Consider the following 27,969-nt stretch of genomic DNA (forward strand, 5'->3'; position numbering starts at 1 on the left):
TTTCCATCTGCTGGTACAGTCCCCAAATGGTTGTAACAGCCAGGGTTGAACCAGACCGAACTCAAGAACTAGGAGCTTCATTTTTTTTTTTCACATGCCAACGCACAAGCATTTATTTTCAGAAATAGCAATTTGGCTGAGTGTGGGGAGCAACTCGGACTAGACTGTTACTGAAATTAAGACTTATTCTATGCATCTGCTCTCCCACAATATGGCGCTGAGAAGGGAGTAACAGCTTCTACACAGCTGCCTCCAGTTCAACCAATAAACAGCAGGACCTGCTCCTGATTGGAGGAGAGCAGCGTACTCGGCGTGTGGGTAGCAGAGTTGGGATTGGTGGAAGAGGACTATAAAGGAGGAGAGAGACAACATGCACCAGGAACATCTATCTGAAGGAACATCTGAGCAGCCCCCGAGAGAGCCAGCCGGCGGTGTGCCGCTCCCCCGCGGAAGTGGGGAAAGTGGCACGGAGGTGGAAGGGTCAGTAGCCAACCCGGGAAGAACCAGCAGCAAACCCGGGGAGGGCCGAGCAGACAAAAAGAACAGCGCAGGGTCCTGTGTCGTTCCTCCACGAAGACGGGGAGCGACAGCTGAGAAAGTTGGAACATCACCCAAGCCATCCATCCCTCTCAAGGATCACAGTAAGAAAATATTAATCATTGCTTTGACTTTCAGGAGACCAGAGACACGGCATCCCAACAATGTGGCCACTGTAGTTGTGCTCAGTGCAAGCCGTTGTCGAATTTCTTCCTCCATTTTCACAGGGGAACCCAGTTCTGCAACTTGTTTGACACCTTCACTGGCACATTCTCCATACTCCCACAGCACGTAATTCTTGGAGTGGGATCTGCCAATGATCGTAGACTAGTGATTGGCCCGACGAGGGTAATCCTTTGGGTGCATTTTCTCAGACCAGTTCCCATAAAATGCGGGTCTGTACTTGGCAGTTCCGCAGGCACAGCAGTCTAAGATGGGTTTGTCAGTCACCCCGTCAAAAGTGGAATCTTGCTCACAGATTTTCTTGGTCAGGCCAAGTCAGCACTTGAGTGCAGGCCCAGAAAGTCAGGCTATCTTCCACTGCTTTCTCAGATGCATCAACAGGGAGCTGGATCAGAAGTGGAGCAGTCAGGACTTGAACCGGAGCCCATATGGGGTGCCAGCACTGCAGGTGGAGGCTTAACCTACTACGCCACAGCTCTGTTTCCCCAACCCCTCAATAACTTCTTTACTGGGATTTTCCCTCAGTCTCCTGGAAACACCATTCTTCCTTTGATGTCCTTTTTTATGGAGCTATGTTGGATCTGGATGTTCTTTCTGGGTACCACTTAAAAATTCAATACATGGTGTTGTTGTTGTTGTTGTTGTTTTTTGACAGGCAGAGTTAGACAGTGAGAGAGAGAGACAGGGAGAAAGGTCTTCCTTCCGTTGGTTCACGCCCCAAATGGCTGCCATGGTGTTTTCCTAAATTTTACTTGCAATATAGCTGAAGCTTCATTGAAGGACAATGGAGAAACTAAACTACCACGGAATCAATGAACATTTCACACTCTATTACATTAATGACCCCTCTCTGTCTTACAATTTTAGTGTGACTTACTAGAAAATATTGATTCACTGAGATTTGTAGGTCTTCTAAATGTTGAAACATTTCATAATTTTATTAATTTGCTAAGGCTACCATTATAAAGTACCATTAGGGGTCATTTAAGTGAAAGGAATTTGTTCTCACTCTTTGAGAGGCTAGAGATCTGAGGTCAAGATGTTAGCCAGTGGGACAGATGTTCCTAGGCCATAGCAGAGTTGAATCATAAAAGGATTGGCTGGGACATGAACTGATACCCATATGGGATGCTGACACCTTGGGCAGAGGCTTAGCTGACTATGCCACAGCACTGGCTCCACCTCCTTCCTTTTCGTGCTGGCCAATCTGCCTAGAAAATTGCCAGACTGCCATCCTGAACTATCGCTGAGTCTCAAGGTCAACATGAATGTCAGGGTCGCTTTGTTTCCAGGAGAAACTTAATGTAACACATTTGCTGCATTGGGTTGGAGAAAATATTCTTTTTATAAGTTGGTGACTCTATGTTCATCAGCAACCAAGTGTCATTTGATTTTTGTGTCTCACAGCTACAAATTCCTAGCTAGGATCAAAGCATGTTTTCAGTTACTAAAGTATTTTTAACGATTAGACAAGGTGTGTAGTGACCAGTGTTTCTGTCTTTGTTAAGGTTTTTATTTTAATGACTACTTGAGAAGTCCATACTTGTGGTGGGTAAGTGGCAAAAACCTAGTACTTATTTATCCAGTCTGGGATCCATCTTTATTTGTAAGTTTCACAAAAGTCACAGGAACATCTGGTTTCTTGAAAGGCAGCATGGTGCAAGAGGCTTTTGCTGAAAAAGTTACAGTTTGACAGGTTGTCCTCTCATGTGCCAAGTAATCCATACCCTGTAAATTTACTCTGAATCTCAGTTTTCTTGTCTTTAATAGGAAAAGTATTTGTTATAATCTCATTGAGAGAAGGAAAACTAGTCTATGTAATGTACTTACATATAAATGGCTGTCAGAACTTAGTTTACCAATTACACTAAACTTACATGAGATGAAAAGTAATTGAAAAATAGCTTCTTCTACATGGGGGTAAGCAGCTAGTTAAAGATAAAATCTATGACAGTATGTCAAGTTTTACATCATTGAGGAAAACCAATACAAATATTTTATTCAGAAATCTCTTTCAAATATGTCTTGATATATGAATACAACACTTTAGTTACTTTTATTTTATCACAGCACCTGGTTACAAAATCTAAAAGCACATCAAACTCTAGCTAAGAGCACTTGAATTTCAAATTATACCTCTGCTCTCTGATTGCATCTAAGCTGAAAGATGCATGAAACTTCAAGTCAAACATTAGTAAGAAAAACATATTCAAATGTATTTTAAAACTATAGGGAATCGTTGCCCTCCTGAAATACACGAACCAGCGGTTTATGGTATTGATTGTCTTGGAGGACGAAAGGGAGATTAAGTGTTTCTAAGTTCACATAATACATCAAAGTTAAATGCAGTCAAATAAAGTAGCCCCTGGGTATTTGCATCATGAAAGAATTATTAAAGGCTTTGAGATCAAACATCATATCTAACTCAGAATCAAATTTTAACCTTCATCAGTCTTTGTCCATCAACAATTCACCTTTCTTTCCTTTCTGATCCTTTTCTTCTCTTTAATTCCTGAGGGATAGACGTGGCGTTTGCTCAGTATTGGTGGGAAGATATTACACAGCTCTGATGGATGAGTGTTGAGAAGGTAGTGAAAGCCTGACTTTGATCTGAAGGGGCAAACAGCACCAAGTATAAGTCTCTGCATGTCCCTGGGAGATAAATGATAGATAACTTTTGTTCTTGGCTATAATTGTTTTCTGGGTCAGAATGGGATATTTGCTCCTGATAGCTGCTGAAGAGGGGGGAGAGAGAGAGAGAGAGAGAGAGAGAGAGAGAGAGGAGACACATGACTGATCTACCTAACCCCTCCCCCATGCATTTTCTATTCTTTATTTCTTTTTCACTTTAGACTCTGTGTGTGGTGTGGATGGGAGGGTGGAGAAGGGGACTGAATTTTTGGCAGCCAGAGCGTCTGTCTCTCCCATCATAAAATCCGGTGACTGGAATTGGTGTCACAATGACAGTTGTGTCTTGGGGGGAATTCCACACTTGGACAGCCAGCGCTTTACTGTCAACAACTACTCAGATACCGGTTATTTTCCTATTTGATTATGTCATAAAGCGGCATCCTTAACCACGTCAGAATCAAAAGCCATCTTTTTTCTCCGATTAACAAACATGATGAGGTTGAATTATTTGCAATTTAATTTTCCAGAATGGTGTCTCCCCTGCCTTCTCGCTGCAGAGACCATGGTGTGGAGTTCCCTATCTATTGTTCTTTCCTTGTCAGCTGATGTTAGCAGGTTTGCTGAAAAGACAAGAAAGGGTGCCATGATTAAAGTGACAGCTTGAGAATGATCAAATCTCTCTTCCTTGTAACTATTCCTAAGAAAAAGGGAGAGGAAACATAAGCAAAGAAAGTAGGGAGACAGCTGCAATCAGAGAGCACAGAATAAATATAATTTATTGCTTTATTAGAGGAAAAATACCTGAGTACAATAGACTTCCTGTACATATTTTGTTTATTTTTTAAAGATTTATTTGTTTGAAAGTCAGAGTTACAGAAAGAGAGGCAGAGACAGAAAGAGAGATCTTCCATCTATTGGTTCACTCCTCAGATGGCCGCAATGGCCAGGACTGGGCCAGGCTGAAATCAGGAAGCAGGAGCTTCACCTGAGTCTCCCACATGACTGCAGGAACCCAATCACTTGAGCCATCTTCCACTGCTTTCCCAGGCCATTAGTAGGAAGCTGAATTGGAGGTGGAGCAACTGAGACAAGAACCCATTTGGGCCGGTGCCATGGCTCAGTAGGCTAATCCTCCGCCTTGCGGTGCGAGCACACCGGGTTCTAGTCCCTGTCGGGGCGCCAGATTCTGTCCCGGTTGCCCCTCTTCCAGGCCAGCTCTCTGCTGTGGCTCGGGAGTGCAGTGGAGGATGGCCCAAGTGCTTGGGCCCTGCACCCCATGGGAGACCAGGATAAGCACCTGGCTCCTGCCATCTGATCAGCGCGGTGCGCCGGCCGCAGCAGCAATTGCAGGGTGAACCAATGGCAAAGGAAGACCTTTCTCTCTGTTTCTCACTATCCACTCTGCCTGTCAAAAAATTAAAAATAAAAAAAAGAACCCATTTGGGAATGCCAGTTTTGCAGGTGGTGACTCACCCACTATGCCACTGCACCAGTCCCATCCTGTACTCATTTTGAAATTGGACTACTGGTATGTTTCAATCTGTTGATATTGCTTTTTTCCCTCAGTTATGTTTTTATCTTTAACTCTCCTAAGCTTCTGGAGGTACAGGATGCTAAAAGCAAAAGAGTAGAGAAACATCTGAATTATTCCATGAGATATAGAGTGATAAATTTTTAGGTAAAATGTTTACCCACACTCATGAGTATTCATAAATTATAAGAATCATTAGACAAAGTTTGTAACATTGGATACCATTGTGATATCATTGGATGTACCACCAGACTTCCTAGCAAAATATAATAAACTATATTTCCTGAAGGAGATCTTTAAAAAGCTCATATGTAGATATGATGCCATGTCTTGTAGAGTTGGAACCATTTTATAGATGATAAAAATTTCAGATTGTGAAGTCACCTTTAATGCAAATTTTGAAACAAAATGCACCTGCTTAAAAAACCTCCTTTAAATTCAGAAATTAAATGTTAATTTAAAGTAATATCATGGATGAGAAATATGGTCACGCAAGCACTATAGAGTTGACAGATTTTGTTTTACAACTAAAATGTAAGATTGAAAAACGAAAGAAGTTTACTTTAAACCAGTTAAAATATTGTACCAATTTTATGTGAAGATTATGTGGAAAATCTTTAGTGTCAATTTTTAATTTAATTTTTTCTTATTTTTTCAGTTGATGAAAACTAGAATCAGAAAATGCAATAACAAATTATTTTATTGTAAACTAATATTAAGTTGGCTTTCCTGTGGTGCACACATTCTTAGGATCCTGATGGGATTGTTTCTTTCTTATTGCCATAGAAGTCAACATTTGAAAAATAGACTCAGTGTATCACTTGATATGAATCATGACATAACCAGTGTGTGTGTGTGTTTATACTTTACATACATACATATTCATGCATAATTATAGTTTATTTTCAGAAAAGTATTTTTAGGATAATTTTCACACTATTATAATATAATTCAACATAATTTTGCACACTTCTCAAGGCTCCTACTCACAAAGTGATGCTTTTCAGAAATGTTTTGTAAATGATAAGACAGCAGCAATGGGGTACCTGTATTTAGTTAAGCTGCTGCTTGGGACACCAGCATCCCCTACCAGCATATGATATTTCAGTCTGACTCTGATCCCAATTCCAGCTTGTTGCTAATGCTGACATACTTGGACCCCTGTCATTTATCTGGGAAACCCAGATTGAGTTCCTGGCTCCTGGTTTCAGCCTGGCCTAGCCCTGACTTTCTGGAGTCCCCAGCAGATGGAAGATCTCTCTGTCTCTCTCTCTCTGTCTCTATATTTATAAAAAATTAACAAGTAAACACATTTTAAAGGCCAACAGCAATCTATATAGTTTGTAAGGTTTCTGATATAAATGATAAAGTAATTCATGGGAGGTTGTATTGTATCAGATTTCAAAATTTTAGAAATACATGCATTGTAGATTAAAATTTTTTTGTATTATAGTCTCTTTTTACTCCTACATCTTAAATTCCGAGGAAAATATTTTTTAATTTAACTCAAGGTGGCTTTTTTGGCAAAGTTAAAATGGAAAGATTTGTAAACATTTCTTTTGAAATATGTTAAACTTATTCTGTATTTGTCAAGTAAATGTACTATGGGTTATGCCATAATTTTTATAGAAATGTTTGACCTAAATAAAACAATTCTTATGAAATATCAGACAAATTGCCTCATGCAAAATTGGTAACAGATTCAGAGTGACTTCTCTATTCTTTTTTAATTTGATTTCATTTGTAGTTGTGTAAACAAGCTTGGCAAGCATAAAATATGATTCCTTATGGCGTCTACCCATCTCCATGGAGACTGAGGAAGAGATATGGAGTGGCTGGTAGGCAATAGGCAGAAAGTACGACATATGTTGTATACAAACTTTTTTTTCAATCATAATTACTTTTAAATCTGTTTGTAAAACGGAGTTGAGCATAATGAGACATTTTAAAAACACTAAATATATATTTCTAGCATTTTCCATCATAAAAATTACTCATATGCATCTTTTTGACACATTAACAAATCAAAATTTCATATTAAAATTTTCCAAAGAATAAGAAGATAGAAATGTGGCATTTTCAAGAATGAAGATTGTTGGTTTCTATTTACTTTATCACATAGGTCATATCTATGATTTAAAACCATTATTAAATTTTAGGAATTGATTGTGCATATATTCAATTCCAAGTTATTTCAGCATGTCTCACCGTGGTTTAGTTTTCAAAAATCATATGAAATAGTCAAAAAATGACACAAGTCACGTATAGATATTGTTTGTTTTAAATTCTTTAAGATAAGCAAAGAATTCTCAAATAAATGTTTTTGTCTCACTGGCTTTATTTATTCTTTGTTTAATTCATTCATCAAAACTACAGCACATATTTAGTGAATAAGCTAAGTAGAAGTCAAGTTTCCCAAAGAATTTCAATTAGAGATTGCTCTTTGTTTTTGAAATTGATTTATTTTTATTTTAATCAGTTAGCCATTAATTTTTCACTAGGTGAACTCTTAAGATAATGTACGTAGTTAAACATGATGAATCATGGAACTTGCCGAGAAGCGATTGTCATATTTATATTTAGGGATATGACTTGATATTTTTCTCGTTAAATAGCTATTGCTATTTTAGTTGTTTTGAAAACTGAGAATAGTATTAATCCAATCTTTAAACTTTGTTTGATCTCTTTCCTTTCTTAAACACTGTAGTATTTTCTGTATGATTGACTCAATGTTGTTTATGAGCCAAAATGTACTTATCATAGCAAAAATATGTTATAATTTTGTTTTACAATTTCTCCCTTAATGGAGTTTTTGTTTAAAGCCCTGTGTGTAGAAGTCTAAGAGCAGATAGAATATAAAGCAGACTCACATAGTGAGAGATTGTATATCGTCATTAATATATATGAACTTTATTATCTTAAATAAATCCCATGTTCTTTGTGATTCTAATAGCTATTATCTTACAAGATTAGAGCAATAATTTTGCTTTTACTTTAGAGTCTAATTTCCTAACTATTTCTGAGGATGCCATGACAGATCATTTCAGATGTGGGAACAGGCTCTACACAGCACATGAGGAAACAGGTTAGGTCAATGAAGTACTCTCATTCCAAATGCAGGAGCACATTTGGTTAAGGATGAGCTCCATGTTGCCGAAGCAGGGCTAAACATGTTCTTTAGAGTCCTCATTATTCTTTCCTTTGATCATTGCCCAAGATGCTGCATGGAAAGTCATTCAGTGTCTTTTGCCACTTGAAATTAGCAGTGCTCTTTTAATCTTACTCTGAAGAATTCTATATAATTTGTTTGATAACAACTTTATTTAGTTAGTTATTCATCTCAAAATAGTTAATCTAACAAGGAACATCTGCCTATTTTATCAAAGGAGAAGAATGAATTCCTGGGGCCCACGTTTTGTAGGTTAAGCTGCTTCCTGCCATGCCAGCATCCCATACAGGTGACACTTTTAGTCCTAGCTGCTCCTCTTCTTATCCAGCTCCCTGATAATGCACCTGGGAATGCAGTAGAAGGCAGTCCAAATTCTTGTGCCCCTGCACCCATGTAGGAGACCCTGATGAAGCTCCTGGCTCTTGACTTCAGTCTGGCCCAACACTGGCTGCTATGCCCATTTGGGGAGTGAACCAGCAGATGGAAGATCTCTCTTTTTTCTCTGTCTCTCTCTGTAATTCTACCATTCAAATAAATAAACCTCTAAAAACAAAAATAATAGATTCTTGTAAAGCTCTTGGAATAATATATATTTTATACTCTGTATACCACCTGATTCCTTACAACAATTACTTCTTATCACTTTTTAAATTAGCCTTAAAAAAAGCAAGGAAGATCTAAAAAGGAGGTAGCATGGGATGGTGGGAAGAGGAGGAGAAAGAGAGGAAGGCAGTCCAAAGCTTGTATTATCTTATTTAGTGTGGTATAATGAGTCATTTCTTATTTCAGGAAGTGTTTATGCATCAATATGAGAATAAAAAATCTAATAGCAAAAAAAAAAAGCAATAAACTGCAGAAGAAAACAAACAGGAAGAGCAATGTTATGGAATAAGTAAAAGCATTATTTCTCACCCAGAAAAATGTTTTGGCTAAAATCTCTCAAAGAGGTCCAGTTTTGTTTCTCAAAAAATAAAACATAGTTTTCACCCAATTATGAAATAAGACAGTCTTCTACTTTAAAGTAGTGTTAAACTTCTACTAATTGGAACACTTAATTGCTGCCAACTAAAGCTCAACATTTAAAATGATTGCCTCATCCTGAAGCTTCTGGCTCCTGGAAGGTCTTTACTGTTTCTTTGTGTGTTCTGTTTCTGTCTTTATTTTGACTTTGAGAAGCCGTGTTTGGAAAAGGTTGTACTGTCTATTGCAATGTGTCCCGGTCCTCATTCTGTCCTGTGCTTGTTTTGCTTTAATTCTCTTTAGAGATTTAACCCTTATGGTGGCCTAAGCTTAGGAATAGGTGTGACTAACTCAGGGATCTGAAAGAGTAGTATGTGCGATGCTAACGTATTAAACTAACATATATTGGGAACACTAACTAAAGAAAGAGCATGCCTCTGAGAGAGGCCACATGCACTGGATGGATGACACCACCTGAAATCCCACCTGCAAGACAAATGAGTGATTGAAAGAAGCAGTCATGGCCGGCGCCGCGGCTCAATAGGCTAATTCTCCACCTAGCGGCTCCGGCACACCGGGTTCTAGTCCCAGTCCGGGCGCCGGATTCTGTCCCGGTTGCCCCTCTTCCAGGCCAGCTCTCTGCTGTGGCCTGGGAAGGCAGTGGAGGATGGCCCAAGTGCTTGGGCCCTGCACCCCATGGGAGACCAGGAGAAGCACCTGGCTCCTGCCTTCGGATCATCGCAGTGCACCGGCTGCAGCGCGCCAGCCGTGGTGGCCATTTGGAGGGTGAACCAACAGCAAAGGAAGACCTTTCTCTCTGTCTCTCTCTCTCTCACTATCCACTCTGCCTGTCAAAAAAAAAAAAAAAAAAAAAAAAAGAAAAGAAAGAAGCAGTCTTCCTACTAACATGAAGATGTTGAAACAGCGCTTCTCAAAACTTCCTGTGGCCCCAACCCCTCCAGCATCCTGGGAAAGGGGCTGAGATTCTGACGAGCTTTCAGGTGATGCTGCTGCTACAGAGTTGAGGACACCACCTGAGATGCCAACATCAGGATGTGTTCATGCGGATCCACCACAAACCCCATCCTAATTAAGCTAATGTAAAAATAAGGCCAATTCCTTACACTCACAGCATTCAACTGACATTTCATGGGTGCCCGCATTGTGGCTCAGCAGATTGACAGTGGCATCTCGTATAAGTACCAGTTCAAATCCCAGCTGCTCTGCTTCCAATGCAGCTCCCTACTAATGTGCCTGGGTAAGCTGTGGAAGATAGCATGAGTGCTTGGATCCCTGCCATCCATATGGGAGACCTGGATGGGGTTCCAGGCTCCTGGCTTCTACCTGGTCCAGCTCTGGCTGTTGCAACCATTTGGGGAGTGAACCACTAAATGGCAGCTCGCTCTCTCTCTCTCTCTCTCTCTCTCTCTCTGCATCTCTGCCATTCAAATAAAGAAGTAAACTTTTTAAAAGAGAAATTTCATAAATATTATATTACTTAACCATTTTTAAGATAGTATAAAAGTGACTCAAAGAGTTTAAATGAGTTATCCAAGGCAATAGATAACAGTTAAAGCCATGACATTTAAATCTTCTGCACATGAGTCCCATTTTATTCAGCAGCTACAAAATAATTTAGCTCAACTCACAGCAGCATTTTTTGCAGTTGGGGAGGCAGTTGTAGGGGCTTACAGTCCTTTTTTGTTTTTAATTTGATACAAATAGGGCTTGCAGGGATACTCATTTCCAGGAAATCTCCCTCTATTTTCTGATGTTTTCTTAATCAACCATAAGCCCACAAATCAAAGTTTCTCAGTAGCATTTTGATCCTCTTAACTCTTGAGTAGACATTTTGGTCAACCAATAAAGCATTTTGACACCATTTCTGCCCCAAAACATTTATGCAATTGCAGACTCTTCAAGACCTAATTTGTGAACTCCCTTTATAATTTATCATTTGATGAAGGGCCAGTCTTGCAGTTCTTGAATTTGCTATTTCCCGTCTAGACAAGTATAGCAAGATAATTTTTTGGATAACTTTGCTGTTCTTTCCATTTTTTTAAACTATAAAATGATGCAATTGCTTTGTAGCTTATGAACTTTGTGCAGTAAAACTTCCCAAATAATGACCCATATTCATGTAGCAATTTTCCTCCCTTTTCCCTGACCCCTGTATCCCCAACTACCTTTTACTTCCCTTCCAGAGAATGCTGTGATATTTCAGATTATTTCCACATTTTACACTGATTTTTGTAATGTTTTCACCAGTGGACAATCAGACTAATAGTAGCTATTGGAAAGTTGAATGTTTTTGTGTGATATATTTTCTATGGATGTAAAAATTCATGTATCCTTTAATTTTATTAAATAATATATTTTACTAAATTTCAAAAGAGATATCCTTTGTGCTCTTTTTTAGAGATATGTAAAAGTGAAGTCATATGTTTACATAAAACAATTTTTTAATAAGTTACCTAAAGAAAATTTGTAACATAAAATCCAAAATAGTCAAATACCAGGGCCACGGTTGTCCCGCAGTAGCTTATACCGTCACTTGCATGCGATGCATCATCCTATATCAGAACACCAGTTCGAATTCTGGTTGCTCCACTTCTAATCCAGCACCCTGTTAATGTATCTGGGAAGGCAACAGAATATATTCCAAGTGCTTGGGCCTCCGCCGCTCATGTGGGAGACCAGAATCCAATCGCCCAATCCTGTTCTTCTGACTTTTGCCTGGCCAACCCTGGGCAGTTTTCTCTCTCTCTCTCTCTGTTTCTCACTCTGCCTTTCAAATAAATAAAGTAAATCTTAAAAACATTAAGTAAAAAATTCAGCCAAATACCAGTATTAAGTTCAGGAAAATGGACCAGTGAAACATATTTTTTTGGATTTAGGAGATGTCAGAGTATAACTCTAGATAAAAGTTAATTACACACTCATAAAATGCTTCCTTTTATAACTGTATAAATTCAAATATAAAGTCGAAGATGAATCACTTCCTTAGCTAGTTCCTATCAAGCTTGTATCCAGGATACCTGTGGCTTTGTTCTATTCAGTTCTAACTTGGCTACATGTCAATAAACAAGGCCATCTATTTCTGATGTTTATTGGTTAATAAATATTCTTACTTCCTAGTTCACCTGGGTTTTAAATAGGTCTAAAATTAGATAATTCAATTTTTCTATGAGAACTCTGATATGTGTGTAACAGTTCTGTATTATATTCTTATGATAGTGTAAAAATTCCAAAAACCATAGAGAATATCATAAAACTTTATAAAAATTTTTGTTTCTATAGTATAAATATTATCTAATGGTAAAACTAGTACTCCATGTAGGGAGAACTGAAAATGCAACTAAAAGAGCACCATGAAAAAATTTTTTTAGATGACAACTCTTTTTTTTTTTTTTTTTTATTTGACAGGTAGAGTTATAGACAGTGAGAGAGAGAGAGAGAGAGAGAGACAGAGAGAAAGGTCTTCCTTCCATTGGTTTACTCTCCAAATGGCCGCTATGGCAGGCGCTGCGCCGATCCGAAGCCAGGAGCCAGGTGCTTCTTCCTGGTCTCCCATGTGGGTACAGGGGCCCAAGCACTTGGGCCATCCTCCACTGCCTTCCTGGGCCACAGCAGAGAGCTGGACTGGAAGAGCAGCAGCCGGGACTAGAACCACCGCCCATAAGGCATGCCGGCACTGCAGGTGGAGATTAACCAAGTGAGCCAGGGCACCAGCAGAGATGACAACTCTTCCGAAAACCAACGGCCACACAGTTCTAGGTTGTAATGCTTGCTCAATGTCTTGATGTTGGTGTTATTGATGTTATCTGTGGAATGTTAATTGTGTTTTAAAGAGGAAACCAACTAAATGCTATCTACACATTGTTAGACAGCACTTTGTTTTATTTTAAAAGTAATCTGTATGATCTAGATTTTATATTTTCCTATAAAAAGAGACTTACTATTTTCTCTATTGCTAAGTTGATTTTAAAATGCAATTAAAATAAAATATGTATGTAATTTTCTACTTTCTAAAACATTACTTCATAGGCTGTGATTAAATGGGAAAAATGTGTATGCTTGTATTTGATTATATAGATAAATATCAAGCCCAACTTTCTAGACATTAAAAAAATGTAAAAACTGTATAGTTTTACTTCCGTGAGGTAAATCCAAATCTATGACAATTTTATCAGGATACAAGTTGAGAATAAAGAGAGGCTTCTTATTTTTCTGATAACTGTATTACTATTTCTTGTTTTTAATTAAATGAATAAATTAATATCTGAAGAAAAGAGTATCTTACAAGAAGAGAGTAATATTTAAAATTTCAACAACCAGAATGACATGAACTCTTAGCAGTTGCAACTAAATGCCTTATCGTAACCAAATACTGGAGTGAATGGCTTGTCAGGGCTGAGTTACAAGCTGGTCTACAATGAAAAATATGATATTTGGAATGTGATGGCACCATTCCTAGAGGTGGCTAATCATAAAATCAGTTTCTTCACTAATGTCCATGCAACACAACATCCATGAACCAATGGAACATGTGTACCTACTTGCATTTTCACCACTCTTGGACTTACTTATCTTCCTAAAAAATCTTTATTAATTTTGGTTCTTATGTGTTACACTTCTTAGAGTGTTGTGATTTGGTTGCAAATTGATATGTATGGCCGGAAACCTAAATATCTTTACCTTTTCCTAATAAAATACATTATTAGTATATTCTACACCTAATTTTGCATCTCTAACTTCTAAAATATATTTGATTTTGATTAGTGATGTCATTTGACTAGGACGTATGTCTTGTACACATTAGTGAAGACATTCATTCAGTACATACTCACCAAGGGCCTACTATGAATCATGATTTAGGGAAAATAATGAAAAACAGTAGAGACAATGCAATAGCTAACACTATTTGCAGTGTTGCTCTGACCCCTACATATAGTAAATTTGCTAAATTATCACGATTCTGTAAGACTCTACTATGTGACTCTTGCTGCCATCTCCTTTTTGCTGGTGAACAAAAGAAGGTACAGACAGGTTGAGTGAATTGCACAGTCATATGTCCAAGGTCAAACAATGAAATATGATTTTGTCCTTCATTGATGGGATCCCATTGTGCAATGTTGCCTCTCTGCTTTAAATGGGATATTTCTAATACCTGAGTAACTTGATTGATATATCAAAACTGAGAACCATAAGAGTAAGATCTTCTAAACTGTGACTAGAGATTCTGTTTACATACAAGTCGAACCTAAGAAAGTAGCGCCTGCAGTTCACTCATGTCTACATGGTGTAAGAAAGACTAGAAATGTGAAAGGGTGACTCACTTAGGCAGAGAATAGTAAGGCTAGTTGGATTTCTGTGCTTTTTCCTTTCTTTTTCCAGCTGCCACTTTGATGCCAGTGAGGAGAGCTCCAGAAATGCAGCATGTAACCTACCTCTCCATTGGCTATACTCTAAACAGCAGACTCATCAGGCCACTGTGGAGCTACCAGGCAATAGCATATTAAGATAATGCTTGTTACCCATTTCCCGAATTGCAGAATAGTTGTGAACAAACCATCTGGTGTTATTTATTTTCTAGGTCCACAGGCGGGATAAGACGAATACAGTGAAGTACAAACAGACTGCACCCACATATGGCAAGGAGGTAAGAGTCTCACACTGGCCAGGGTATACTGCTACATAAATGGTCAGACTCAAACCATCCCGACAGCATCCTGTCTATCTTGTTGGAGACAAAGGACTCCACCAATGAGAGCTTCTCAGGTGTGTTACAAGGGGGCGGGAATGACATGGAACCATGAAACATACAAGTATGCACAAGAGCCTTAGAAGGACTCATGTACCATCTGTGAAAGAATTCACTTTTGCAACCTGCCACAGAGTGCTCAGATGATAGCAAAGTGAACCATGAAGACTACTTCTCCAATTTTCTCAAACTACACTGCAGGAAGAAATGAGACCCTGAGGCCCAGCATGAGTGAGGGCAGAAAAGAAAAAGAGAAAAGAAGAGGCCACGTTCACCTTTCAGTCCCTGAGCCAAGGTCAGAGCTGCACAGGTAGATGGCAGAAGCTGTGTCTTGCTCATGGGATCTGAAATGCAACTGTTGGGACCAAAGGGTGTTCATTGATAAAATAATACTTGTTCTTATAACTGAAATGTATGGCAAAGGATTCCATTCAAGCCTTGGAAGAGACCAGAGGTGTTTTAAGGCAGTAAGAGGAAAAATGATAAAGCCATTTCTTATGTGTAACTCCATTGTAATCAGTCCACATATTAAAGGGATTTTAGAACAATGGCACCTCTCTTCCTGAAGCTCAAAGTCCATTGGTTGGAGAATTACATAATCATACAAGTTTTTATATTAAAATGCAAAGGGGGAAAGAAGCATAGGATTTCATAGCAGGAGAGGGTATCTGATCTAGTGAGCTAGAAGAGAAAAACACGGTTAAATTGGGACCTAAAGTATGATTGTATTCATCAGCTAAAACATGTAATTAGTGTTTTGGTTTGGGGCAATTCTGTCCAAGGAGTCCTGTGTTAGAGAAAACCTGACACTTAGCAGGAACTGAGTCCAACATGGACATTTTTGTTTAAAGTGATGAAAGAGGGTTTAATATTATGTGTAGGGTATGACTAAGTAAATGCAATGTTTATGACCATATACCAGATAATATGACATTTACACATTTCTTATGGTCTGTGTGTGTGTATATATATATATGTATATATATATAAATTTCTACATATGAGGGGAAATGCATGAGTTTTTTTATGTATGGCTTATTTTATTTTGCATAGTGATCTTATTTCATTTTGTTGCAAATGTCAAGATTTTATTCTTTTTTATGGATGAATTATATTCCTTTATATATATAATATAATATATGTATATGAGAGAAATGCAATTGATAGAATGTAAAGGGTCTTAGCAAATAATGATTCTAAAGACATTAACAAAAGTTGGGACTTTATCCACTTTATTATCACTCGAATAATTTTGAAGAAGATATTTAGCTCTCTTATAGTTTTCATCTGCTTTTCCCCAAAAGTATAAAAAAATGGGTCTGCAATACTTATTTATTCAAGTAAAATATACTCCAGTATACTTGTTACAGCATGGTAAAGAAGATTTTTCAGTTCCATCATTGTGAGAAAATGAATCACTGCAATGGTGTTTTGCAGTATGGAAGAGAGATTGGGCTTAGCTCTGAATTCAGCCTGGGCAAGTAGAGTTCAGCGGATATAAAACTAGTAAGAGGAAACATCATGTTTAAAGGGGGATTTTGATTGTTTCAATGAAAGGCAGTTAAGTTTTTAAGGACAAAATGCTTACTTGTTTACCATTGTAGAAGTTCAAGATTGGTTTGGCCTCTGGTGAGAGTTATGGATGGCAATGGTGGGCACAGGTAGAGAAAGGATTGAAACAATGAGAGACAGAGAGAATGGCCCCAAACTCAGGGTTTTTATAACAACCTTTTTGTGAGAACTACCTTCTTCAGGCATGCCCTCAATGATCCAATGCCTCCACTAGGCCCCACTTTATAGAGGTTCCAGTACCTCCCAATAATGTGAACACATTAGGTGATACACACACTAATATACAAAGCATAGCACCAACCTTATAGGTTGCCTGCTGAAGACAGGTGTCATATATTATGAGGGTGGTGGTGAAGGGGGAGGAACCTGAGCAGATACCAAGGGGATTCATGGTAAACTGAAAATAAGTGTCCTTGCTAACACTCAATTTTACAAGGAAATGTATCCATGGGTCTATGGGGAGTTTCAGAAGGTTGGCCAAAGTTTGGTCCAGCAATATACCTTTGTCAATGCCCCCAAACACCTTAAAGTGTGATAGACTTTCTATTCTTTTAACTCTACTTTCTTTCCAACCAAGCAGCTGTCCCAACACTTGTTTCTTAGAGGAATTCTGGAACTGCAGGTAAATATTCTGACACTCCAGATCGTACATGCATATGTAGTACGCTACTACAGCTCACATTTTATTGAATCATACTATTTTCGTATTTTGTGAGGCCTATATCCAAGTTTCTTTTTTTAACTGAAATAAAACTACAGTAAAAACAACTTGAGGAACCTTGGGAAATCATTTAAATCAATAAGAGCCTCTAACGTGTTTACTAAGAGACCCAAACACCAGATGTTCAGCCTTCCTGTGTCTATGACAGATGCTCATTAATAGCAGTTACTGCTTCTGCCTCTGTCCCCAAGGCTTGTGAATATGCTCATCTACCTCATTTTGTTTAGCATAAAATGCATGCCTCCAGATCTTTGGGGATGTATTTGACTCACATTATACACGTTTCAGAAACACTACCAAAGACTTACTTTGCATGAATCTGCAAGTCTAGATAAACCAATAGCTTTAGTGAGTTATTACTTGAAGTATGATTTCACAAAATCATGGGTGTATCATCTGGATGTGCTTTGAAGTGGTGGCTTGATATGGAGGCCAGATGCTGTGTTACTCACCTCAACTTGTTTGAAGAACATCAAGTCCTATAAGCAGGAACACTCTCTCTACTCAGATAAACACCACCCTTAACTGAGGGTATAAGCAGTCTTCTATTCTGGATGAAATGACCAATTTGGAGAGGACAGTTCCTTTGTAGCTGTGTGAGAAATAAGATTGTCAAGGTCATCAGAATGTGTTTACCACGGGTGAACCCCACAGAAAAGAAGTGAGCCTTTTCATCTTATTAAGAAGTCAAAAGAGAAGATGAATGTCCCCATAGAGTTTATACATTTTATTCCACATGGTACTTTTAAAGAATGCTATAGAGTTAAATTCTACTAAACATGGTTACCTCATTATGTAGTAACTAGCAGTTTTTGTTTTCAAAAGGTATAGTTACATCATGTGAGGACTATGATATTAACACCTATCTTTATTGAAGCCATCACAAAGTGGAGAAATGATTAAGAGGACTTGTTTTTCTCTTGGAAACTGTTATAACTGATTTGCTGGTGCCTTTTAATAGGTGGTTTGTTGTTGTTGTTGTTGTGCTGTTTTGTTTCATTGCCAAGACTCCAGATTCAGAAAGGCATGCACTGAAGGTTTCTACAATGATGTATTAAGGAATCAGGGTCTATTTCAGTATGTTTAAACATAATTTGCCACTAAGGGAGAAAAACATTTCCCAATCTCAGATTATTGGGGAAAATGGATAAATAAATTTGTAAAGACTGAAACTTTTAAAATCTGTAATTTCCAGAATATCACACTCATGAAGCCTTCAGTGAAACAGTTGATGGTTCTATTATAAGCATATTAATAATCTGTGCCCTGTAACTAACTACAGTGAGTATGAGATATTCTAATAGGAAACAGAAATAATGTAAAATATTGACGTTTTAATTTCCTAAAGGTTTAAGAACAAATATATTATCTTTGTTAATTGATTACTTATTAGATTGAAATTCAAAAATTTATTCTCCAGTGGCAAACATCAAATAAAATTTCACACAAATAAAAAATTTAAGATAGTTTATATATTTTCTTTAAAAGTATTAATTTCCCAATTGTCAGTTATACTTAGTTATGACATACATTTTTTTTTGACAGGCAGAGTTAGACAGTGAGAGACAGAGAAAAAGGTCTTCCTTCCATTGGTTCACCCCCCAAATGGCCACTATGGCCAGCGCGCTGCGCTGATCTGAAGCCAGGAGCCAGGTGCCTCCTCCTGGTCTCCCATGGGGTTCAGGGCCCAAGCACTTGGGCCATCCTTCACTGCACTCCCGGGCCATAGCAGAGAGCTGGACTGGAAGAGGGGCAACCGGGACAGACTCTGGCACCCGACTGGGACTAGAACCTGGGGTGCTGGTGCTGCAGGTGGAGGATTAGCCAAGTGAGCCACGGTGCCGGCCATGACATACATATTTTTAAACAAATATTTGAAATAATATAGTACGATATCTCATAAGCTTATTATTTAAAACATTTTTCTAGGGATAAAATATGATGATTAGAGAGATTTTAAGAATGCACCTTTTACAATAGACTAATCCCTCAAGTTGGAGGCTCCATAAGCAAAAGCATGAACTTTGGAGGCAGGAAAGGTGAGCCTGTGCCCCAGCTGTGTCACTGGGAGCTGTATGACATGGGCAGTTGTCTGCTTGCTGACTCCCATTTTTCTCTGCTGTTAAATGACTGTAGGAATAATAACCACTCAGGTTTCTGTAAGAATTAAATTCCATTACATATATGATGCTGTTATTTTCTCTCTCCCGTTATGCTCATACATGTAATAGAACAAGGTTTTCTCATTATTTATTAAACAATAGGCTAGGAGATGCAACCACAAAAAATCTGTCAGATAGAAAGAATAACATGAATATTAGAGACAAAAACTTTCAAACATTTATGGATACTTTATCAAATGATACTAATAAATATAAGTGGGAAAATTTAAAATATTTTCAAATGTATCTACTTATATTATACGAATTAGCACTCTGATAGGGGATTGGCATTGGAAGCATGGTAGCTTAACCCACTGTGCTACAAAACTGGCCCAATTTAACAATGTCCCAGTGTGTTATTATTTTGATGCATATTTTGTGTGAAGATTATAACACACTAATTCATTGGTTTGAGCTCTGATTCTCATGTTGGTGAGAAACAGCTGTATTGGTCAGTAGCACACTCATGTTTAGTAGAGGTACATGACCCTATGAACTCTGAGTGACTAGAAATGTCAATTACATAGGTATCTGTAGTCACTGAGCAGGACGGTTTAGATCTGGAAAGTTCATTTTCTTTGGAGGATAAAAGAGTGACACCAAAAAGAGAGGACACAGAAGAATATTATGAGGAATTGAGAGTCTTGGTATGTAGTAACCTGGATTGATTATACAATTTGTGTAAAGAACTTCCTAGATGCTATGGAAAAGGAGACAAAAAAGGGAAGAGGGGGTGGGGTGCTGTGGCTAAGCTTCCACCTGCGACTCCAACATCCCATTTGGGCATAGATTTGTGTCCCGGTTGCTGCTCTTCTGATCCAGCTCTTTGCTCTAACCTGAGAAAGTAGTAGAAGATGGCCCAAGTGCTTGGGTCCCTGCACCTACGTGGAAGACGCAGCAGAAGCTCCTGGCTCCTGGCTTCAAATCAGCTCAGCTCCAGTCATTGTTGTCTTCTAGAGAGTGAACCTGCAAATTGAAGACCTTTATCTCTGTCTCTCCCTCTCTTTCTCTGTAACTCTTCCTCTCAAATAAATAATATATTTTTTAATTGGGGAATAGGTGTTTAGTCTAGTGAATAGGATGCCTTCATCCCACATCAGAGAGTCTACCCTGAATCCCTGGTTGTGGCTCCTGACTCCCGCTTCCTGTGTAGACCCTAGGTAGATGATAGTGGCTCAGTATCTCAAGTAATTGGGTTCCTGCTGTGCATGCAGGAGACCTGGCTTGATTCCTAGCCTTCAGCTCCCAATTTCACCCTGCTCCCTCCAAATAACCTGACCATTGTGTGCCTTTGGGGGTTGAAGCAGTAAATGGGAGCACTCTCTCAGTCTCCTCTCTTTCTCTGTCTTAAAAAAAAGAATACAATATTGCTTCTTCTATCTTTAGAGGGATTTAGGGCTGCATAAGAATGAGGAGCAGCAGTAAAAGGGAAATGGACAAACAACATAAATTACCTTTCCTTAAGTGTTCAACACTGCAGGTGCAATTCCCATAATGGCAACAGATGACTTGTCAATACTGCATGAAAGAGTGAAGTCAAAGTTCACTCTACTAACTACAAATCTCAATCTATTTTTGCCACAAAGCCAGGATTGCTCTGTTATAGTAGCTAGGATTTAAAGCCATGTCTCTAAATTTGAATGTTTTCCATGATTATTGTTTTGTTCTTTTCCTCCAAAAATATGGATAGTGAAAATGTGTATCTTGAAAAGCTACTTACGAGTTAGTTTGAATTCACAGGGAAGCCCTTGAAGACAGAGTATTGTTTGGGAGTACACCAAAGGAGAGACTCAACAAAGAAGTTATTAAAAATTTAGAATCATTTTAAACATGCTGAATTGCTTTTAATGTGCTTTAGATCCGATCAATGGAATATTACTTATAAAATTACAGGATGGAGTGAAAGGGTCGTTATGTCAACATAAATAATAATCTTTGTTCTTAAGGGTGTAATTACTTAGTAAAGGAGAAAGCATCTACCTTACTAATTATAATGCAAGTGTAATAGGTACGATTATAGCTGTCAAGCCATTATGTCCAGTAGCCTGCAGGAGAAGGAATCCTCAAGGTGGAGACAAGTGTCTTGTGTAGTGGGGAGTATAGAGGGTGTCGTGAGGCACTAGGAAGTTAATAGAAAACACAGACAATGCTGAGAGTGGCTCTAATGGGTGAGAGCTCCTTTGTAGGCTATTACAAGTGAAAATAACAGGAGCCCACATAATGTATTTTCAAAGCTTCAGAGCAGGTCCATTTCAATATTGCAAAGGAAATGGAAACCTAACATCCGGGTTCCTATGGGGTTAGGTGCTGTGTCTCATTGCAGCACACCCTTCACCATTCTGTATCCTCCAAAACCTTGTGACTTCACAGACCCCAGAGGCAAGTGGTGCAGTTATGTTGCTCTCCTTGTAAATGATGTGAACCACGCAGAGGTGTGTATTTATATTAGTCTGTTTCCTGCCACACAAGACTGCTCTGTTCTCTTACCTCCACCCCCACTGCCGACATACAGATGCACACAGGCATACACACACACACATACACACACACACACTCAGGCAAGATTTATGGTTCTGCTTGGTGACTAACTATTAACTACAGCCTTTGGCTATATGAAGATCACTAAAACATACACAGGGTGGAACTCATTTATACAGAGAGGCAACATCAAGTTCAGGAAGGTAATGCTAGAAACCAGCCATCCCCGTAGGATTAGCTGAGTGTCACTGGTGATCTTTTTTCTTCCCGTGTTAAACTTTCTTTTTTCCTGTGAAGATTGTTATTTTGTACTGCAAGCATCTAGAGCAAACTGAATAAAATAAGCGACTTGTCTAGACATTGCCTAATAGGCCATGGGGAAGGGGAAAGAGGGTGGGGAAGGTTTGCAGCATTAGCCCTTTCTCGATGATCAGTTACATGCCTCTACGATGAGATATTTTCAGAAAAATAGTACTGATGACATGACACATGTACTTTTTTTTTGGAGGTGGGGAGGCGGATTCTTTGATTAGATTATATTCAAAATAAACCATGTGGTACTTTTTTACCTATGAAAGCATCACCTTCTTAATTTTGAAGAGATGAATAATTGTGAAATAATTGAATAATGAGTAGACACATAAGACGGTGAATTTTTGGAAAAGAACAAAGAAAGTGCTACTGAACTGCTATTATCTATGCAGCTCCTAAGTAGAATAGAATAGAATTGGCCAGGGCGGCAGCAATTCCCACAAAGCAAATCCATTTCCTTTCAATGCTGTTCTGAAAATCCTTATATGGTAACAACAACAACAACACACAACTGAGAATATACCAGTCCTGTATGTACTTCTTCCTCATTACAGCCCTTTTGTTCTCCACCTAAATTAGTGTTGTGACTCTTTTTTTTTTTTTTTTTTTTTTTGACAGAGTGGACAGTGAGAGAGAGAGAGACAGAGAGAAAGGTCTTCCTTTTGCCGTTGGTTCACCCTCCAATGGCCGCCACGGCCAGCACTGATCTGATGGCAGGAGCCAGGTACTTATCCTGGTCTCCCATGGGGTACAGGGCCCAAGTACTTGGGCCATCCTCCACTGCACTCCCGAGCCACAGCAGAGAGCTGGCCTGGAAGAGGAGCAACCGGGACAGAATCCGGCGCCCCGACCGGGACTAGAACCCAGTGTGCTGGCGCCGCAAGGCGGAGGATTAGCCTATTGAGCTGTGGCGCCAGCCGTGACTCTTGACCTACATAAATTTTAACTGCTTTCATATTTCTATGCTAGGCATTTTCCAATACTTTTGTTGTCATGTGTATGACAGAAAAACTTATGTTAATTAGCACATGCATATATATAGCTTTGATTCTCTGTTTTCAACAGATGAGAGTTCTCTGCAAGATTCATTGGAGAATGCTTCACAGAAATTTGTTATAAAAAGTGAGTGAGATATGGTGATGTCAGAAACAGAGGACCTGTGTCTAAAATACACGGTAAATGACAAAGCAATGAAAACAACCCAAAAGGAGAGTGGCAGAAGCAGTGAGAGAAGAAGGAGTGGATAGGGGTAGTGCAGTTTGAAGTATGGATGAAGAAGTGAATTTGGGAGTGGAGGAAGTTATGCCTCTCTATGAATCCCATCCTTCGTGTGTGTGTGTGTGTGTGTGTGTGTGTGTGACAGAGAAAGTCTTTCCAGGAATACTCCCTGGAGCAGCCATTTAGCCTCATAGTTAGGATGCCACTTGACATGCCCATGTTCCGTATCAGGGCGCCTGAATCTGGTTCCCTGTTCAGTCTTCTCATTCCAATTTCTTCCTAATGCAGACCTTGGGAGGCAGTGGTGATGGCTCAAGTAATTTGGTTCTTACCACCAATATGGGAGGCTTGGAGTAAATTCCAGACTTCTGGTGAGCAATTAAAGAAGTGAATGAATGTAGCTCTCTTTCTGTATGTCTCTACTTTTCAAATCAATTTTTAAAGATTTACATATTTGAAAGAGTGACACACACACATACATACATACACACACACACACACAGAGAGAGAGAGAGAGAGAGAGAGAGGGAGAGAGAAAGAGAGGGAGAAAATCATCCAGGGGCCTGCGCTGTGGTGCAGTGGGTTTACGCCCTGGCTTGAAGCACGCTGGCGTCCCATGTGAGTGCTGATTTGAGACCCGGCTGCTCTACTTACAATCCAGCTCTCTGCTATGGCCTGGGAAGGCAGTGGAGGATGGCCCAAGTCCTTGGGCCCCTGCATCCATGTGGGAGACCCAGAGGATGTTCCTGGCTCCTGGCTTCAGACAGGTGCAGCTTTGGCCATTGTGGCCAGTTGGGGAGTAAACCATAGATAGAAGGTCTTTCTGTCGCATGCGCGCTTCTCTCTCTCTCTCTGTCTCTCCTCTCTCTGTGTAATTCTGACTTTCGAATAAATAAATAAATCTTTAGAGAGAGAGAGAGAGAGAGAGAGGGAGAGAGAGAATCTTCCATCCACTGGTTCACTCCACAAACCACAAATGGCCACGATGACTGGGGTTGGGTGAAACCAGGGGCCAGGAACTCCATCAGACCCCCCACTTTGTAGAAAGGGTACAAGGACTTGGACCATCTTCTGCTGTTTTCCCAGGTGCCTTAGCAAAGACTCAGTCAGAAACATCTGGGACTTGAGCCAGTACTCCAATATGGGAAGCAGACATTGCAAGTGGCTTAACCCACTGCACCACAATATTAGCTATTCAAGTAAATTTATAACAGGAAAACTTCCGGTATTGTGTTATTCCAATCTGCCATTTTCAAGAAGCTCTAAAAGTGTTTAATGACTTATTAACCCTTAACGAAAAAGGATTTTAGGTAACCTGACTTTTTGTTGACTATATATATACATTATGTATGTAGATCTGACTAAAGATTGTTTTTAAAAGATAAAATCATCACTCATAAAATTATGAAAAAAGTACCAAATATTTTATTTAACCCCATCATTAATAGAGGATTTGATAAGATATTACAAATGGTTCACAGGAGAATTCACAGTCCTACATTGATTCGAGTAAACCAGAAATGTCAAAATGAATTTGCAAACAGATGCAAACTTTGCTTTATTTCTCATGGGAAGGAAGGTAAATCAATGGTCTCTTCACTGGAGAGAATTCATTTTAAAACTATTAAATGCTATGAGTTCATGGAGACTACTTGGAAGTGCCAGCTGTTCAGACACTCACTAATCATTTTGTCCATTTCATAGTCTTCAATAGTTTTCCCTGCTGCATGCATAGGTTTCACACTGATTTTCGGATTAGAATTTAGAAACCATGCTTTTAAGACAACATACATATACTGAGTACAAAATGACTCAATTTTGGCAAAGTAAAAATCTTAACGATTCAATTAACTTCTCAATTTTCACAAGAGTTGTTTGGCATTATGTGTCCTCAGATTCTGCTAGTGATCTAAACTTCCGTCTGTATTAAACCTTTTTTGTTATTTTATTGAAAACTTGAACTGATAAATCTTCCTTTCCCCATTCTTACCACATCAGTGCTGTCTTCATCGTCCCAAAGGAAAAGTGAAATATCAGCATGCAACCTGAGTTTCCCATGCTACTGGCATGGAGACAAAAGTGAAAAAAACACAGTGGTGGAAAAGGATGAAAGAAGAAGAAATATCCATTACAGAGATTGAGCAAATTTGTTTAAAGTGATGCTCTTACTCACTGGACCTCAGATTCAAAGAATTTAAAAATTGCATTTTATTTGTCTTATGAATGAGTACTGAGAGTTAAATGCTAAGTCCAAATATACAGAATCTTATCAACCTGAATGGCTACTAAATTAAAACTATACTATTGATTTTTTTTTTGTCTCCTGAGAGGCCCATTAGCAAAATGAAATTAATCATTAACCTGAAAGCCAGATAATTAAAGGTGCTGTATGAATACACAAGTATAATATTATAAATACATTTATGTTGCTTTAATAATATCTACTGAATTCTACTTTTAGACATGGGGCTTATTTAAAATAAGGTAACATTTTAAGCAAAGGTAGATTGCATTTACACCTAAGAAAGCAAAAGACAAAATATTTTTATTTTGTCTGATGAAAGGCTCAACACCATAAAAATCAGTCTAAACACGGACCACACTACATCCTGAGAATGGGTTAACACACTGTTTCTGGTTTGCATCATCCATGTTAATAACACTTTCAACTGAAGGATGATGTATATCCTCATTAAAGTGAAGTAAATGTAGGAAGTTTAGTCTAAGAATCAGCATAATTTTTCTTGTTTGTATTTTGGTGGCACCTAGAAATTGAGATTAGTTGCTTCAAGCTTGTTTTGTGTCATTTCCTGAGTGATTTACTATGGGTAGAAATTGAGTTTTAGTTCAGAGTTTATACTGCGTAAATCACTAGGAGTCAATAAGAATGAATTTCCAGGAAATGATTTGGTGCTGGTACCAAAAACAATAAAAAAATGCTCAAGTGTTAATTTTAATTAAGTTTCTGGATAAAACTTACATTATTTAACATTCTTGCCTCAAATTGGCCATGAAGAACATAAATTTTATGACTTGTTAAGAACAAATGACTATGGTTTTTCTCAGCAAACAGCAAGCATAGCAATGCTAAATAAGGAACACGAAATTATTGCCTTGTTTACATCAAAATACAATACTGAGGCTTTTTGTATTTTGCCTGACATGGAGAGGTAAATAGGCAATAAAATAGAATAAAGAATAAAATAGCTGTTGCTAAAATTAAATTAATCCAAAAGAAGTACTCAAAGGTATTTATCATTAACGTTACTGGTTGTAGTTTGAACTCTTTGCTTTTAAACCAGATACCAATCATAATCACAGCTAGCACAGAATGGCAGTGGTTCTGAGAAAGGTTCTCTTTTGGACCAAATGATCATCAGGAACCTTTGACCCTCTTCCTCCTTTACATTAGGATACTGCCTTGAACCTTGGTCTCAAGCCTTCGCAGACAAGAGGTAGCAAGAATCTTGCTGAGTCAGTTTGAAAGGAATCCCTCCCTCTTTGATATCTGGTTCACTTGAAATCTTCCCCTCAACATTTTGTCAAATGTTTCATCCCCTACCATCCCAATCTGATGTGCCATCAGCAAATACCTTGGTGCCACCAAGCTACTCTCTGCCCTGATGCCTCCTGTTAGAAATTTTCTACCTACCAAACTCCAACCTCCTCTCACCTGCTCATTCGATACCAATCCCTACTAGTCTACACAGTATATGAAGTCGACCTTGGTTTCTCTTCCCTATTATGATGGAGCTGACAGCATTTAGTCTTGAATAAAGTCTTTCTTAAGGTTTTAACAGATCAAAATACTTTCTCAACAGTTTGAAGGTGGGATCTGAGCCAGTGTGAATATCAAAAAAGTGTGTTAGATGTCAAACTGTTTTGAAAATACAAAATTAATTATTTAACCTCCAATTTATTATTCATCATGTCAATTTTCATCACGTGATTTAATATTAGTGAATGAAAACAAATTAGTAAACATATACTTTTATGTATTCAAATTTTATAGAAATGCAATAATATAAAAGGTTAGATAACCTTGATTTTTTTCAACTCTTTCCCCAAGATAACCTGTATCAATATTTGATGCATTTTTCTAATATGTTTCTTCAGAATGTATATTTTTAAATTATTTGTTAGAGTCCTTAAATCATCATTTTTCTATCTATGACTGAGCTATAAATGTATCCAGATTTTATAAATATTTAATATATGTAAAATATAAAGAGACAGTAATTCTGCTACTAAAAAAACAAAAAGCAAACACAGTGCTTTATAACACTCAAACAACATGCAAAATCTTTCTCTGTGAAGATTCCTAGGGTTATATGGGATTTATGATTTTTAAAATCCTCATTACAATCACAAATAAATAAAATGCAAATCCAGTACCTATTGTGTCTTTAGTGAATAACCAGCACAACAATGATAGGGTTTTCTCCTGATACTTTTTGTCTGTTCTTGATATCATGTCTTTAGGAGAGCTGGGTGTGATAATAGAGTTGGACCGGATTAATTGACTTTCTTCTAATCATGTGGAAGCATAAATGAGGATGTGCTGTTTCCTTCCCAGAACCACTACTGAACCAGAATCCCAGCTCTTCATTTTATTTTTATTCCAATCCTGACACTCTGACTCTGCAGCCTTCTTCAAATCATCACTGTGATCACTCCACCCCCCAATTTGTTTTTTTGTGCATCACATCAGTAGATGGTTCATGCATGTGT

The 27,969-nt window shown here is 38.4% G+C and overlaps 1 long non-coding RNA gene across 2 annotated transcripts; it reads left to right on the forward strand.

Moving 5' to 3' along the window:
* Positions 1 to 25,449, forward strand: LOC149127547 (uncharacterized). Of its 2 annotated transcripts, none has more exons than XR_016231283.1 (3): positions 1 to 641; positions 14,608 to 14,673; positions 25,237 to 25,449. It is a non-coding gene; the product is annotated as an uncharacterized LOC149127547 (long non-coding RNA). The 2 variants fall into 2 exon arrangements; XR_016231284.1 differs by lacking the exon at positions 25,237 to 25,449 and adding an exon at positions 23,086 to 23,195.
* The last annotated feature ends 2,520 nt before the right edge of the window (positions 25,450 to 27,969 follow it).

This window comes from Oryctolagus cuniculus, chromosome 3 (genome assembly GCF_051225735.1).
Source record: "Oryctolagus cuniculus isolate XC-2025 breed Fujian yellow rabbit chromosome 3, ASM5122573v1, whole genome shotgun sequence".
In the NCBI taxonomy this organism is placed as follows: Eukaryota; Metazoa; Chordata; class Mammalia; order Lagomorpha; family Leporidae; genus Oryctolagus; species Oryctolagus cuniculus.